Here is a 17,837-nt window from a genome sequence, read left to right as displayed (position 1 = left end):
ATTTAGGGTGATAATCTATAGCTCCATCTATGTTGATATAAATGGCATGTTTTAATATTTGTAAGGCTGAGTAATATTCTATTAAGTACAAGTACCACATTTTCTTTATCATTCATCTGTTGATGGATGTTTTCATTGCATCCATGTCTTGGACCCTTGCCTTCCAAAGCTACGAATATTCAGTTACGATTACAATGTTTACTTGTAGTTGAGTCCAAAATACTTATCTTTGCAAGGCAGCATCAAGTTAATAATATACTTTTGATGGTTTGCTGTTTTGTGATTCCACCTCTTGCACTTAATTGTTTGTGTCATTGCTCAATTAAATAATATATACTTTTGTTTTCTTCTGGTTAAAATGTGTGGAAGAATGTTTATTTGAGTCACTGGAAAGTTATTTTTAAAGTGCATGTAAAATACTTGGAACAGTCCTGGAACTATTGACATTGGCTTTGAACCCTGGATTAGACATTTCTTATAACAGGGGAGTTTTTTTTTGTTTTTTTTTTTTTGTTTTTTTTTTTGTCTTTTTGCCTTTTCTAGGGCCACCCCTGCAGCATATGGAGGTTCCCTGGGTAGGGGTCCAATCAGAGCTGTAGCTGCCAGCCTACACCAGAGCCACAGAAACATGGGATCCAAGCCCCATCTGCAACCTACACCACAGCTCATGGCAACACCGGATCCCCAACCCACTGGGCAAGGCCAGGGATCGAAACCACAACCTATGGTTCCTAGTCAGATTTGTTAACCACAGCGCCATGATGGGAACTCCCATAAGAGGAGATTTTAAGTGATTCAATTCAGGCCAGATCCTGTGAACTATACCAAAAGCCCATGATATAGCTTCAGAAACTCTTCAAATGTAAAGCATTTCATATCCTTTTTAAGAGGAAATGAATGATTGATACCTCTTTCCTGGTGCCCTTTTCACATTTCGATCTTAGCAAATTATAGAGGTTTGAACCTGGCTTGATGTAAAGATGTAAACTTGAACATAGTGACTTCTCAGTTCTTATTGACACCTATGTACTCATTATGGGACAAAGCTGTTGTTCAATAATTATTTATTGAATGAAGAATAAATGTCTATTGGTTTCTTTGGAAGAAGACTTGGTTAATGTGAGCATTTGATGTATTATTGGAGCCAGAATTGGAAAGACTGATTCATTCACCAATAACTAAGAGAAATAAAGGAAAAGGTAGCAAAAATAAGACTCTTCATGATACAAAGGACACAACTATAATATTATGACATGTTCATTGACATATCCTATTTGCCCTAATTCCCAGCTGAGGCAAGAAAAACATGAGGAGGGCGAACCAGAGCCCCATGTCTGAGTTCCTCCTCCTGGGGCTCCCCATCTAGCCAGAACAGCAGGGCAAGTACTTTGGCCTGATCCTGGGCATGTACTTGACCACTGTTCTGGGGAACCTACTCATCATCCTGCTCATCAGGCTGGACCCTCACCTCTACACCCCCATGTACTTCTTCTTTAGCCAATTGGCCTTCACAGGATTCTCCCTTTCATCTATCACTGTTCCAAAGATGCTGATAAATATGTAGACTCAGCAAAAATCCATCCTCTTTGCAGGGCGCACTTCCCAGATGTGTTTTTTCTCAATTTTTGGGAATGTCTTAAGAAGTTCCTTCTCACAGTGATGGCCTATGACATGTATGTGGCCAAGTGTCAGCCCCTCCACTACAGCACCAGTATGAGGAAGAAACTCTGTGTCTCTTTAGTAGCTGGGTCCTGGTTCCTCTGTTGTATCCATGCTCTGTTGCACACTCTCCTCTTGGTCCAACTGTCCTTCTGTATGGGCAGTACCATTAATCACTTCTGTGACCTCACTGCCCTCCTGAAGTTGAGCTGTTCAGACACCTCCCTCAATGAGCTGGCCATATTTCCTGTGGGAGGAACACTTTTCATCCTGCCATTGTGTAGTATCCTGGGCTCATATCCATATAGGGAGCACAGTTCTGAGTGTCTCTTCCACCATCGGACTCTTTAAAGTTTGTTCGACCTGCAACACCCATCTCTTTGTGCTGTCTGTATACTACAGGACCCTTGATAGTGTTTCCTTTTTCTCCTCAGCATGGGACTCCAATAACAAAGACATAAATGCTTCTGTTGTGTATGCAGTAGTTACACGCATGCTGAATCCCTTCATCTACAGCCTCAGGAACAGAGACATAAAACAGGCCCTAGACATATTTGTCAATAGGTCTGACTTCTTGAAGTTACATTCCCTAAATCCTCTTATTGCAGTTATGAACACATTGAGATGTATCTCCTAAAGTAATTTTATGCTTGGCAACTCTGTAACTTCAAATGAATTTGCATTCAGCCATCATATATAGTGTTAATATGTCAATAAGGTCCAGTTTGTTACTTTGATTTTTAAACAGTCTTGATTTGTAATTGTTCTTCTTCTTCATCATCTCTTACAAATATGTGAAAAATCCCATGCAAAATACATCAGACAATTTTGATGGGATTCTGTCTTTTTCTCATTTTAGATATGTCAATTTCTGCTTATTTATTTTTTATACTATGTTACTGAGAACATGCCAATTTAGCTTCATGTTCTGCTCCTTGTGAAATGATTCTTCTCTGTAAGATGTGCTGAAATTGGTGTTCATTGGCTTCAAGCTATTTGTGAACATCTCTTTTGAACTCCAAAGTCAATGACACCATGATTGTTGATTGAAATCATCCATGATGGGCATAATTACACTTTGGAAATTGGTAAATGTTACTAAGTAGTGATCTCCTATGATAGGGAGCTTTTTATTATTCATTGAACAGCACACAATTGCATTTATAAGGAGGGGGATTTCTCTTTATCCGTCACTTCTACCCTCATATCTCATTGACTTCTGATATTAGTTTGTATTTACCAGCTTTTTTTGTTTGTGTTTGCATGTATTTCTTTTTCATCACTTTAAACATTCTTATGTCCTTATATCTGGAAAGTGTTAGTTCTTAACATATAAAGTTGTGTTTTGCTCTATTTATGTAGTTTGACCATCATTGTATTTCTGGGTAATTTGATCTATTAACATCCAATATTATCAGAAAGTAATTGAATTTATGTTTTCCATGTCATTTTTTTCTAATTGAGACAACTGATTTCATGTTTATTCTCACTTCACCTTATATTTTATTATACCATGTCCCCTCCATTAACTTATTAATCTTACATTATTATTATTCTATTATTCTTTTCTGTGCTTTATGTAAACATTATGACTTACATTTTCTTTAAAAATTTCTATCATGGTATAATTTACTACACAGCATGAAATTTAATATTTTAACAATTTGAAGTATATGATTAGGTGGCATTTAGTACATTCATCATGGCTATTCTAGTCTAGGGCTTCCAAAGATAACTATGGAACATCAATGCAATTGAGTACTTCACAGCTATGAAAAAATAATTGCAAAGATATCTGTGAGTCAATATGGAGGGATATCCAAGATATGTTATCAAATGGAAAAAAAGAAATGTATAAAATAGCATCTATAGCATGCTCCTTCCTATGTGAAAAAGAAGGGAAAATAATATATACATATATCTTCCCATTGAGCAAGAAGATATACCTGAGGAATCAGAGACTTCTTACCGACAAGGGGTGGGGTGAGAATAGGATAGAAAAGATGGAGGGATGAGTACATTTATTTATATACCATTGACTAGATTAACTTTTACCTACTAAAATAAAGAGAAAGTGAGGGAAAATTAAAGAAATAGAATAAGAGAAAAAATTAGCCAAGATATATATTGAGTTAATAACATAATCAGTCTAAGGGGAAAATAAGGTAATTAAGTAATTATTGAACACAAGATTTTCTTTATATACTACTCTCATAACAATTAAAAAACTGTAAGCACATTTTAAAATTTTATTTTATTTTCCAACTGTACAGCAAGGGGATCAAGTTATCCTTACATGTATACATTACAATTACATTTTCCCCCCACCCTTTGTTCTGTTTCAACATGAGTATCTAGACAAAGTTCTCAATGCTACTCAGCAGGATCTCCCTGTAAATCTATTCTAAGTTGTGTCTGATAAGCCCAAGCTCCCGATCCCTCCCACTCCCTCCCCCTCCCATCAGGCAGCCACAAGACTTTTCTCCAAGTCCATGATTTTCTTTTCTGAGGAGATGTTCATTTGTGCTGGATATTAGATTCCAGTTATAAGTGATATCATATGGTATTTGTCTTTGTCTTTCTGGCTCATTTCACTCAGGATGAGAGTCTCTAGTTCCATCCATGTTGCTGCAAATGGCATTATGTCATCCTTTTTTATGGCTGAGTAGTATTCCATTGTGTATATAAACCACATCTTCTTAATCCAATCCTCTGTTGATGGAGATTTGGGTTGTTTCCATGTCCTGGCTATTGTGAATAGTGCAAGCACATTTTTTTGTGAGCAATTTTTTTTGTGCTGAATTTAATTTGTCACTAAGAATGTTTTGGGTTCAAGATTCTGAAATTACAAGTATTCAAAGATTTAATATATTAGTAAACTTGTCCTGGAAAAGGGACTGACTACTCACTGGGAAAAAGTGATATGTATATGGAAAAAGAGAGGCTAGAAAGAACTGTATGGTGTCAAACTGAATTGAAAATACCAGTTGGAACTCATGGGTTATAGTGTGCACAAACAGATTGAAATTATATATCATTATCAGTCTGATTCCATCTCCCATTCATTCTGTCCCATGCCTGACCCATCTCCTATGGGTAAATATTCCTTTAGTTTGCTTTTTAAAATTTTCTACATCTTATGTTTATTTTATATGTTTCCTGGCTGTATTCTCTGAGATCACTTAGAATCCTTGTAATGAACAAACATACATATTGCTAAATTTGTTTGAATATTAGTCTCCTCTGAGAGGAACCAAAGTGACTTAGAAAAATGTCTGGTTCTAGGGTTGGGGCCAAAACATCAAGGCCAGGGACAAATTGCTGAGCTTGAAAATCAAAAATGCCTCAGTGAATCATGGGGACAAAGGAGCCAGCTCGATGGGGCTTCCATTGGCCAAATCTGGAATAATTAGAGCTTCAAAATAAATAACATCATTAGTGGGTTACAACTCAGTGAAAAAATAAGAATTCATGAGTCCATGATGATATAAATAAATCAATGAAAAGAGAACAAATGAATGTGGAGTAGGGGAACTTCCTTCTTATGAGAGTACAGCTATTAAACATAGAGGAAATGATGGAATTAGAAAATCATCATGTGGCCAACACATTACAATCGTATTTTCAAAATAAGTGTCATCAAAGATGTTTGATATAGTTGGTGAAATTGAGTTAAGAAAAGTCTACTGGTTATATAGTCTCAAAATATCTACCAAATTGTACTGTTTATTACAAAGATTAAAAGAGTAACTTACTCTAGAGAACATGGCAAACACTACCTTAAACTATTGATAAAGGATAAAATCACTAGTAATTTGAAATTTTTTTTTTCTTTTTAGGGCTGCACCTATTGCATATGGAAGTTCCCAGACTAGGGGTAGAATCAGAGCTGTAGCTGCCAGCCTACGCCACAGCCACAGCAACAAGGGATCCAAGTGGCATCTATGGCCTACAGTGAAGCTTGAGGCAATGCTGGATCCTTAACACAATGAGCAAGACCAGGGATACCAGCTGGGTTCACAACCTGCTGAGCCACAAAGGGAACTCCAAAGAACACAAATTCTCAATGAAGCTTCTGCAATTTTTAAAAAAATCTGGGAATGTACAACTGATGTTTGGTATTAATTAAGAAACATCTGTAAACCCTTAGCCTATGACCCAAATGTTAATGAAAATATTAAAACTTTTGAACAATAGTCTGAGGACAATTCTAGCACCAAACAGCTTTACTTATTTCTTCATTGAATTATAATTTGCAGGGCCTGGGTAGGTCAGTCTTTAGAGCACCAGACTTTTAATGTGAGGGTCCAGGTTCAAGTCCTTGTCCAGGCACTGTGGGAACTATTGTTTGTAAACAATATTATGTTACTTTCAGGTGTATTACATGGTGATTTGATATTTTCATACATTATGTAATGAACACCACAATAATTAGTAAATATCTGTCCCTATATGCTTTGACAGTATTATTGATCATGTTCTTTTTCTGTATATTACAGACCATTTTTTGGTCTTTTTGTCTTTTTTTATGGCTGCACCCACAGCATACAGAAGTTCCCAGGTAAGGGGTCTAATCAGTGCTACAGCTGCCACCCTACACCATAGTCACAGCAATGCCAGATCTGAGCTGCATCTGCAACCTACACCACAGCTCAAGGCAAAGCCAGATCCTCAACCCACTGAGTGAGGCCAGGGAACAAACCTGCAACCTCATGGTTCCTAGTCAGATTTGTTTCTGATGTGCCATGACGGGAACTCCCTACATGCCATGGCTTTTTATTTTATAAATGGAGGTTTGTTCCTCTTAATCCACATCACCTACTTCATCCCTCTCCCCCAGATACTGTCACCTCTGGCAACCACCAATTCTTCTATGTATTTATGAGTCTGTTCTCATTTTTTGTTGATTTGTTGTTTTTATTTTTAGGCTCCAGATATAAGTGAGATACCATGATATTTATCATTATCTCTCTGCATTATTTCACAAGGCATAATACATTCTAGATCCATCCAAGTTGTTGGAACATGGCTGTGAACTGTGAGATGCACTTGAATCATGGCTACCTTATGGCCATGTTGTTGACAAGATAGTGGGAAACATTTTTGTTCCCGTAATGGGATGGTACAGACCATTATTTTCACTGTTAAAGATTCATTTTCATGCTTTTGTGTGTGGATGACCAGTTTCCTGAAAGCATTTATTGAAGAGACTCAGCTTTCCCTATTGTGTGTTTTTGGCTCCCTTTTCAAAGATCAGTTGATCATATATGTGTGGGTTTCTTACTGGGCTCTATATTCTGTTCCATTTTTTTATATCTCTGTTTTTATGTCAGTAGCATACTGTGTTGATTTCCAAAGTATTTTAGTATAGTTTGCAATCAGGAAGTGTGATGCCTAGAGTTTTGTCCATTTTGCTCAAGATGGCTTTGGATTTTATGAGTCTTTTGTTGTTTCATATGGATGGAATAAATGATGGTGATGGGATGTGAGCTCCAACACACTTCAGGGTCAGTTGTGTGGGAATCTCTAGATCTGATACTACTCTGTTTTTTCCTTTCTGCAGTGAATGGAGTGACAGATTCCACTGTAGGTTCTTCAGAGGTCAAGGGTGTTCATGGCCTCTCCTCCTCATGAGTACGTAGAGGGAAGACTAATGTCTCACTGACATTAGAGACAACTTCTGGGAGACCTGTAGTTCAGTCCCTTTGGTCCCTGCACTGGATCTGTCTCCAGAGGAAGGCAAGAAATTGGGCAATTAACTCAGTTGTCTTCTTCTCTAAGCAGAAACTTGGGGGTGTGCTCCCTGGGGTCTCAGTCCTGTTGGTAAATGTGCATCTTCCCTTCTCATTGTTCTCATTCTTGTAAACAGCTGGGGAAGTGCTAAATATCTGCGGGCCATGGAGGAATAAGAGATGAGTCCTCAGGTCGTAGCCTGGATGTGCAGAGATCAGAGCATGGTGGGGAAGCATCCCTTGGCCTAGATGTGCATGTTGATGTGAGGACCAGAAAGAAGAATCTGTTTACATTGCTTGTATAACCATATGATTTTAGTGACTGAATCACATGCTGACCTACATTGTGCTACCAGCCTCAAATGGCCATAACATTAAAATTAATTAAAATGACCTGAAATTAAAATTTTGGTTCCTCATTTGCACTAGCTATATTTCTAATCTCCAGTAGTCACAGGATACTGGTGCTGCTGTATTGGACAACACAGTTCTATAGTATTTACATCCTTTTGGAAAGTCCTATTGTACAGTGCTAATAATAGACCATGGAGGCTGGAAATCTGCAATACACATGTGTGTTCTTGGGTTTCTGTGTGCATTTTGATTCTTTTTACGTTATTTGTGTGTTGTTGAGTTTGACCACACATGATTCTTAGTGTCTGTCAGGGAGTTTCTGTGTGTACGTGTATATGGATTGTGAGTTGAGTGGGTGACTGGATGTAGTCTTTGCATGTTTCTTAAACAGCTTGTGAGGTTTAACTAACATACAAAAATCTGCACATACTTAATGTACAACTTTTTATTTTTGTCTTTTGTCTTTATAGGGCTGCATCCACATCATATGGATGTTCCCAGGCTAGGGTTTTAATTGGAGTTGTAGCTGCTGGTCTATACCAGAGCCAGAGCAACATCAGATCTGAGCCACTTCTGCAACCTAAACCACAGGTAATGGCAATGCTGGATCCTTAACCCACTGAGCAAGGCCAGGGATCAAACCCACAACCTCATGTTTCCCAGTTGCATTCATTTATGCTGCACCTAGACAGGAACTCCTAATCTACAAAATTGTGAGGAGTTTGGACATGTGCATACACTTGTGAAGCTACCACCACAATCAAGGTTATAAACATATCTGTATCATCTCAAAATGTCCCTCTGTCCTTTTTATGTGGTAAGAAAACTTAACATGAGTTTTACCCTTTTAAGGAATTTTTAGGTGTACAGCACAGTCTTTTTGACTCTAGGCATTATTCTGTATAGCAGGTCTCTAGAACTAATTCATCTTGCATTCTGACACTTTATTTTAATTAAATAACAACACTGCATTTCCCCCAACCCTAGCCCTTGATGACTGCCAGTTATTCTCTGCTTCTATGAGTTTTCCAAAGTGAAGTTTTGCAATATTTGTCTTTGTAGGACTGGCTTCTTTCACTTATCATAACATCCTCCTGGTTCTTCCTTGTCAGAAATGTCAGGATTAACATTCTTAAAGGCAAAATTATAGTCCATTGTGTGTATATGCCACGTTTATCCATTCATCTGTTGATGGAAATGCTGCTTGTTTCCATAGCTTATCTGTTGTGCACAGAGCTGCAATGCACATGGGAGAGTAGATACATCTCTGTGCTCCTAATTCCAGTCCTTACTGGTATACACCCAGAAGTGAAATTGCTGGGTCCTGTGGTAGTTCTATTTTGAATATCTTGGGGATTTTCCATACTGTTTCCCACATTGGTGTCACCATTTTATATCCCCACCATAACTGTAGAAGTGTTCTTGTTTGTATGTTTTTAAAGTTGTGAGTTGGAGTTCCCTTTGTGCCTCAGTGGTTACCAAATCCATCCAGGAACCATGAGGTTGCAGGTTCAATCCATGGCCTTGCTCAGTAGGTTAAAGATCCAGTGTTGCCATGAGCTCTGATTAGACCCCTAGCCTGGGAACATCCCTAGAAAATCAAAAAGTGAAAATAAATTTTAAAAAAGTTTCAAGTGACAAAAGTTTTCATTTGAAAGTTGTAAATCAGTTGGTATGAATCTGTACAAAACTTACTTCCAAATAGAATGAGTATAGGTTGGAGGGGGACAAAAAAAAAGAAGCAGCACCTGGGTTTTTGTTCTTTTGTCACTATGTGTCATGCTGAGTGTCTGTTTCTGTGTATAAGGCACTCACAATCTCCTTGTCCTCTCCTTGGATGGCTGTAGAGCAGAGGGGGCCATGTGAGGGCCTGGGAAATATGTATATGCATTTGACCTGGTCAGTCAGCCTCACAGCCTGAGTCTTCCTTTGTCTCAGCTCTAGACATAAACAGGCAGCAAACTAAGTCTTCTTTATGCTATGTTGGTGGTAATTTGTTCAAGTGGCTTGAAGGCTGCTGAACTTCTTGCTATGTTCCTCATTGATGTTTAATGATTTCCACATTTCCACTCCTGGGAATAAGTTTGGGTCAATTTTAGAAGCTTGTTTAGTTAATCAGATGACTGTGAATTCTGATATAGGTCTTGGTATTCCAGCATCTGTAATATCTTGGCTCTCTGGTATTTAATCAATCAAATTCTCATGTCACTTGCATTACATGTATGCTCAGAACTGACCCATTTAAAGCTCTGGTGATGGAAGGGGAGAAAGAGACAAGGGCAGTTATGAAGGAAGCTATTTATTGGAAAATTTATGCAAAATGCAATGAGTCATGTGCTGTGGAGCTACTAAACTTCAAGGGCTATCCATGGGCTGGGCCTGTACCATTTCCTGGATGTGAAAGCAAGACCTCAGAAGTAAACACACATTTTCAGGAAGCTACTTGATATTGCTTGAGGGGCTCCTGTGTCTGCCATTTTTAGCTCCTGATGTCTGTTTACTCATCCTTCCCAAATAATGAGCTGGTTTATTTAATTTTGGGGTCAGTCTCCTTTTGATTGCTATTTTTGTCTATATTTGCTGACTCGTGATATATGTTCTAAATTAAAAAAATTGTATTGTGATAAAATTTTGTAACCAAATTTAACATTTCAGTAATTATTGTGTACATGTCTGTGGAAGTAAGTAAGCCCCGCTGTTGCACAACCATCACCACCATCCACCTCCAGAATTCTTAATCTTCCCAAATGGAATCTCTTTACCCACTGAACAATAACTCCTCCTTTTCCCCCCTGGATCAGCCCTGGGAAGTCTCCATTCTGTTTTTTGTCTCTATTAACTTGACTCTTCTAGGAATTTCATATTAATGGCATCTTACAATACTTATGCTTTTGTGATGAATGATTTTACTTAGCATAATGTCTTCCAGGGTCACTTATTTTGTGGCTGTATCAGGATTTCTTTCCTTTTTAAGGCTGAATAGTATTCCACTGTATGTATAGAGCACATTTTATTTATTCAATCATTTGCATCATTTGCTAAAGGACATAGTTTGTTTTCATCTTTTGGCTACTGTGAATAATGCTGTTTTAAATATGGGTGTAGAAATGTCACTTTGGCCCCTGCTTTCAAATATTTTGGGTATACAAGCAGAAGTAGAATTCCTTAATCATGCAGAAATTCTTTTTAATTTTTGATGAACTTTCTTTTTTATTTATATTTTCTTTGTCTTTTATTTATTTATTTTAATGGTTATTTCCCCAATACAATTTTTTATACTATACAGCATGGTGACACAGTTATGATTACATGTATACATTCTTTTTTCTCACTTTCTCATGCTCCATCATAAGTTATTAGACATAGTTCCCAGTGCTACACAGCATAATCTCATTGCTAATCCATTCCAAAGTCAATATTTTTTCATCTATTAACTCCAAGCTCTCAATCCATCCCACTCCCTCCTCCTCCCCTGTGGCTACCACAAGTCTATTTTCAAAGTCCATGATTTTCTTTTCTGTGTAAAGTTTCAGTGGAACTTCCTTAATGTTTGTCTTTTCTTTACTTCCTTCCTCATACCCTCTCTTCCTTGATTCCTTTAATTCTTTCCTTCCTTCCTTTATTTCTTCCTCTTTCTTTCTATCTTTCTTTCCTTCCTTCTTTCTTTCTTTGTTTCTTTTTCCTTTTGTTACTTTCTTTTGTATTTATTATATATATATTAATGATAAAAAGTAAGTATTTTGTTGAGCACATTATTTTCTAGATGGTACATTAATCTACATTAATCTCCCATATAATGCTTTAAGTGGTGTGTGTGTGTGTGTGTGTGTGTGTGTGTGTGTGTGTGTGTGTGTAGAATGTTGATGTGTGTAAGAGAGACATGAGCACATAAGCTTTCTAAGAGTAGAGCCATGGAAGGAACTGTTCTTATTTATTACTGTCTCCCTACTGTCTATCAAAATATCTACACTCTGTAAAAAAGATTATGAGTTTCTCTCTATTTCCACTGAAGGTTTTGATTGAACTCATAGACTTTCTTCATGTGACTGTGTCAAGTTCAGACAAATCAAGATGTATTCCTCTCATCATAGTGGATGAGGCATCAGTGTGTGAATGCAGTGCAGTGACACCTGTTTGTACACTGACACCGTCACTCTGAGAAAACCTGTAACCACAAGGTAACTGCTATGCTCATTATTTATAAGTTACATGAGTTTCTGATTTCTCTTCATTCCCAAAATAGTGAAAAGCAGCATGAGGCAGGACAACCATAGCCAATTTCATCCTCCTGGGGCTTCCCATCCAGACAGAGCAGCAGGGCCTCTTCTTCACCCTGTTCCAGAGCAGGTACCTGACCACAGTGCTGGGGAACCTGCTCATCATCCTGCTTATCAGGCTGGACCCTCGCCTCCACACCCCCATGTACTTCTTCATCAGCCACTTGGGCCTCACAGATGTCTCCTTTTCATCTCTCACTGCCCCTAAGATGCTGATGGACATGCAAACTCAGGATCAATCCATTTCCTATGCAGGGTGTGTAACACAGATATATTTTTTCATATTTTTGTTTGCATTGATAAACTTCTTGCAGTGATGGCCTATGACAGGTATGTGGCCATTTGTCACCCTCTACACTACACCATCATCATGAGGGAAGAGCTTTGTCTTTGTCTTTCGGCTGGATCCTGGCTCTTCTCCGGTGCCAGTGCCCTGACCCACACCCTCCTCCTGGCTCAACTGTCCTTCTGAGCTGACAACGTCTTCCCCCACTTCTTCTGCAACCTTGCTGCCCTGCTTAAGCTGTTCTCAGACACCTCTCTCAATAAGATGGTCATATTCATTGTAGGGCCTGCAGTTGTCATTTTTCCTTTGAGTACCATTCTGGTCTCTTATGGTTGCATTGGGGTCTCCATCCTGAGTGTCCCCTCTATGAAAGGGATCTGCAAAGCCTTGTCCAATTTTGGCTCCCACCTCTCTGTGGTGTCTCTATTCTGTGGGACAGTTATGGCACTGTACTTTTCCTCCTCATCCAGCCAGTCTCAAAACAAAGACATCATTGCTTCCATGATGTACACAGTGGTCACCCCCATGCTGAACCCTTTCATCTACAGCCTGAGAAACAGAGACATGACATTGGCTCTGGAGAGTATCTTCAGAAACAATAATCATTTTTGCCAAGTGAGAATCACCTACCCATGTGCTTATTTACCCTCTGACCTTCTCAGAAATGCCTTAAAAATTTGTGTATTGATAACCCATATCTCTAGCAATTTCCTAATTGTCCTTTAAATAGTCATTCTGATTGGATCAATTTATTTCCCTTTAGTAATATATCTTCTGCATTTATTCCTCAAAAACCCTAAATATATCCTTACTAACAACACATTTTTAATTTTGGGGTATAGAAACATCAAACTTCTCTGTTTGCATGTGCATGTGTTTTTAAATTTTGTGTTATTTTTCCATGTGTCATATTATTATTACATTTGGTTTTTTACACCATTTTTAAGTGTGTGTGTATATATATATATATATATGTATATATGTATACATATGCATATGTATATACATATTTTTAAGTCATATTATGGTCATATATTTGCCATTGTTTTTTAAATTTTTAGTTGATTTATTAATTATTTTGATGTATAGTTGACTACAATGTTGTGTTAATTTCAGGTATAGAGTGAAGAGATTCAATTTAATTATATAGTATACATTTTTTCCTATTGTTTTCCCTTACATGTTATTACAAAATATTGAGTATATTTCCATGGGCTTTAGTTGAGTTCTCTCTCTCCTCTTCTTAGTGAGTCTAGCCAGGGGTTTGTCAATTTTGTTTACCTTTTCAAAGAACCAGCTCTTAGTTATATTAATTTTCTCTGTTGTTTTTTTGAATCTCTAATTTATGGATTTCCTCTTTGATCTTTATAATTTCCTTCTGCTGACTTTAGGTCTTTTTGGTTCTTCTTTTTCTAATTCGTTTAGATGGAGGGTTAAGTTGTCAATTTGGGATCTTCCTTCTTTTTTGAGAAAGGCCTGTATTGCTATAAATTTCCCTCTGAGCACTGCTTTTGCAGCATCCCATAGATTTTGAGAGGTTGTGTCTTCATTATCATTTGTTTCAAGGTAGTTTTTTTAAGTTCCTTCTTGATTTCCTCATTGACCCATTGTTTTTTTTTTTTGTTTTGTTTTTTTGTTTTTTTTAGTAGCATGTTGTTTGTCTCCATGTAGGAGGTTTTTTCTCATTGCTTTTCCCATGGTTGATATCTAATTTCATGCCATTGTGGTCATAGAAGATACTTGAGATAATTTCTATGCTCTTCAATTTGTTGAGGTTAGCTTTGTGTCCCAATATGTGGTCGATTCTTGAGAATGTTCCATGTGCACTTAAGAATGTGTATTCTGCTTTTTTGGATGTAGTGTCCTGAAGATATCAATTAAGTCTAACTTTTCTATTGTTTCCTTTAGGATCTCTGTTGCTTTATTGGTTTTCTGTCTAGAGGATCTGTCCATTGGTGTGAGAGGTGTGTTAAAATGTCCTACCATGATCATATTCCCATCAATTTCTCCCTTTATGTCTGTTAATATTTGTTGTATGTATCTGGGTGCTTCTGTATTTGGGGCATATATGTTGATGATAGTAACATCCTCTCCTTGGTTAGATCTGTTAATCATTAAGTAGTGTCCTTCTTTGTCTTTCTTGATGTCTTTTGTTTTAAAGTCTATTTTGTCTGATATGAGTGTTGCAACTCCTGCTTTCTTGTCATGTCTATTGGCATGAAGTATTTTTCCCACCCCTTCACTTTCAATCTATATGTATCCTTTGTCCTAAGGTGAGTTTCTTGTAGGCAGCATATTGAAGGTTTTTGCCTTTTTATCCACTCAGCCACTCTGTGTCTTTTGATTGGAGCATTCATTCCATTGACATTTAAGGTGATAAGTGATAGATGATTATTTATTGCCATTTTGAACCTCGTGTTCAAGTTGATTCTATGGTTCTCCATTCTTTCTTTTTTTGGTTGGGTGGTCTCTGGTTATTTTCTGCTTGAGTGTTTTTTTTTCTTTCATTTTTTTGCAAATGCAATATTTGGTTTTGGTTTGTGGTTGCCCTGTTTTTTAAGTATGCTAACCCCTTCCTATAATTGTGTTTTAGCCTGATGATCCTATAAGTTCAAACACTTCATTACTATATTAAAATTAAGAAGAGAAACAAACAGCAAAAAAAGGGTCTATTTATTTCCTAACATCCCTTGCCCACATTTATGGTTTCTATGACTCTTTTTTTGTTTTTAATTTTGTTTTGTTTGAAATATGTTCATGATTAAATCTGTATGCTGGCTTATTTGAGTGACTGCTCTCTGATTGTGGTCTTCTCAGTCCTAGTTCTTCCTCTTCTTTTTTTTCTTTTTTCTTCCCTTTCTTTTCTTCCTTTCTTTTTGGTTTAGAGAAGACCTTTCAGTATTTCTTTTAGCCTGGGTTTTGTATTGCTGTATTCTTTTAGCTTTGGTTTGTTGGAAAAAAAAATTTATTTCTCCTTCTATCTTAAATGATATTCCTGTTGGATAGAGTATTCTAGGTTGCATATTTTTTTCCTTTTAGCACTTTCAATATCTCTTGCCACTCCCTCCTGGCCTGCAGTGTTTCTGTAGAGAAATCAGCTGATAACCTTATGGGGGTTCCCTTGTAGGTAACATTCTGTTTTTCTCTTGCTGCCTTTAGGATCCTCTCTTTATCACTAACTTTTGCCGTTTTTATTATAATGTGTCTTGGTGTGGGTCTATTTGGGTTCAATTTGTTTGGGGCCCTCTGTGCTTCCTGTATCTTGAACTCAGTGTCCTTTAGATTTGGGACGTTTCCAGCGATAATTTCTTCAAATATATTTTCCATCCCCTTATCTTTTTCTACTCCTTCTGGAATTCCTATTATGCATAGATTGGCCTGCTTTATATTATCCCATAGGTCTCTTATATTGCTTTCCTGTTTTTTGATTCGGTTTTCTGTCTGTTGACCTGATTGGGTGATTTCCATTATTCTATCTTCCATATCACTGATTCGTTCTTCTGCATTATTCATTCTGGTTTTTACTGCCCTTAGTTGAATTTGTATCTCTGCAAATGAATTTTCTAGTTTTTCTTGGCTCCTCCTTATATTTTCTAGTTCCTTTCTGAGGGTATCTGCATTACTGTTCATATCTTCTCTTAATTCCTTCAGTATTTTCACTATTTCTCTTTTGAACTCCAGGTCTGTCTGACTGCAGAGATCTGTTTCATTGTTGAATGTTTTAGGTGAGTTCTCCTGTTGGTTTGACTGGGGGTGGTTTCTCAGCTTCTTCATCTTCCTTGTTGTTTTCTTTTTCCTGGTGGAGTTATACCCTCCATGGCTGGGCAGAGTTTGCCTTGTCACTGCTGTGGTATGTTTCCTGAGGGCTGGCATTGTTGGTCAGTCTTCTTTGAGGCAGCATGGCTTTTCCAGAGGGTGGGTCTGCACTGCAATGGAATAGATTTCATTCATCTGGGCAGAGCTTGCTCTAGTGTTTTTGGGCTGTGGGTATCTTGCAGGGGGCTTGCGGTGCTGGGCAGCTGTTCCACAGGAGTTCAGAACCCCCTGAGGCCTGGAGCAGCTAGCTGGGCAGCCTGACTTGGAAGGACTGCCTGAGAATTTAGGCAGATTTTTCACGGCCTGGCAGAACTTGTTCTAGCTTTTATGGGCTGCAGGAGCACTTGCAGTGGGCTGGTGGTGCTGAGAAGTTGTTCTGTGGGAGTGCAGCACCCCCTGAGGCCTGGAGCAGCTAGCTGGGGCACTGAGAACCCAAGAGGCTCTTTCCCTGGGCAACCTACCTTGGAAGTACTCTCTGAGAATGGAGGCAGATTTTTCATGGCCCAGCCAAGCTTGTTCTACTTTTTCTGGGCCCCAGGGGCTCTTGCAGGGGGCTGGCAGTGCTGGGCAGCTGTTCCACAGGTGTGCAGCTCCCCCCGAGTGCTGGAGCAGCTAGCTGGGCCACTGAGAACCCAAGAGGCTCCTGACTTCCCCAGGGAAGCCTGACTTGGAAGGACTGCCTGAGAATGGAGGCAGATTTTTCATGGCCTGGCTGAGCTTGTTCTAGCTTTTCTAGGCTGCAGGCCTTTTCCTGGTCGCTGGCAGTGTTGGGTGCTCCTCCACAGGGTTGTAGCCCCTCCAGAGGACAAGCAGGCAAAGGTAGGGAAAGCCCCTGTGGTGGTAGGCTTCTGGAAAATGTTGAGGCCTGCCCCTCAGGATAGCAGGCAGCCCAGGATCCACCAAGTGCATGAGGGGTAGGGGGAGGGGGATGCACTGGGAAGCACAGCTTTCTGATAGCTGGTAGGCCAGTGACTTTGCTGTGGCATGGGGAATATTCTATGGTGGCCCACCCCTTCTTCTCTCCCCTCCCCAACACTAGTGCCTTTTCTCTCCTGCAGATCCAGTTCTTTTCCTGGATTCCTCTGATGTGGCTTTCCACTTCCCAGCCCTTAGCCTATTGCTCCCCCCCATATTGCTCTGCTTTCTAGTCTTCCAGGCAGTCTCTGCCCCATCAAACCTGACAGACCAGTTCCTAGACCCCCCATGCAGTCTCTGCTCTGCCCACCCCAGCCTATTCCGGGGGACTAACCTCCAGAGCCGAGGTTTCAGTGCACAGCCCCCAACCAAGCATCTCAATTTTTGGTGACTGTGCCAGTAGTTCAGATGATCTCTTCAGTTCTCACTCTGCTTTTCAGAACTCTGACTTACAGCTGCAATCTTCTCTGCATCTGGAGATTCCTCCAATTCAGTTGATCTTTCCACTGAGTAGGTTACTTTCCAGGGTTTGGGATCCCTTTCTCCTCCACAGTTCCCTTTCGGGAGCTCCTGTCCAGCTTGGATTTCCCTTCTCTCACTCTCCTCTTTTCTCTTGTTTTACCCAGTTATGTCATGAGATTCTTGCCATTATTGGAGCTTAGGTTCTTCTGCCAGCAATTGATTGCTGTTCTTTGTGAGTCATTTAACCTGTAGATGTGTTTGTGTGTGCGTGTGTGTGTTTGTGGGAGAGGGTGAGCATGTCCCCCTACTCTTCCACCATCTTGCCTCCTCTCTTCA

At 39.0% G+C, this 17,837-nt stretch overlaps 1 pseudogene; it reads left to right on the top strand.

Annotated features, from left to right (window-relative positions):
- Window positions 1–1,306: 1,306 nt before the first annotated feature.
- LOC100520476 (olfactory receptor 1J4-like) lies at window positions 1,307–17,005 on the top strand (annotated as a pseudogene).
- Window positions 17,006–17,837: the final 832 nt, after the last annotated feature.

Source organism: Sus scrofa, chromosome 1 (assembly GCF_054392235.1).
Source record: "Sus scrofa isolate SSC_HxYL_T2T_F1_AM1 chromosome 1, Sscrofa_HxYL_maternal_Yorkshire_Landrace_v2.0, whole genome shotgun sequence".
Lineage (NCBI taxonomy): Eukaryota > Metazoa > Chordata > Mammalia > Artiodactyla > Suidae > Sus > Sus scrofa.
This window is presented reverse-complemented; position numbering and strand designations above follow the sequence as displayed.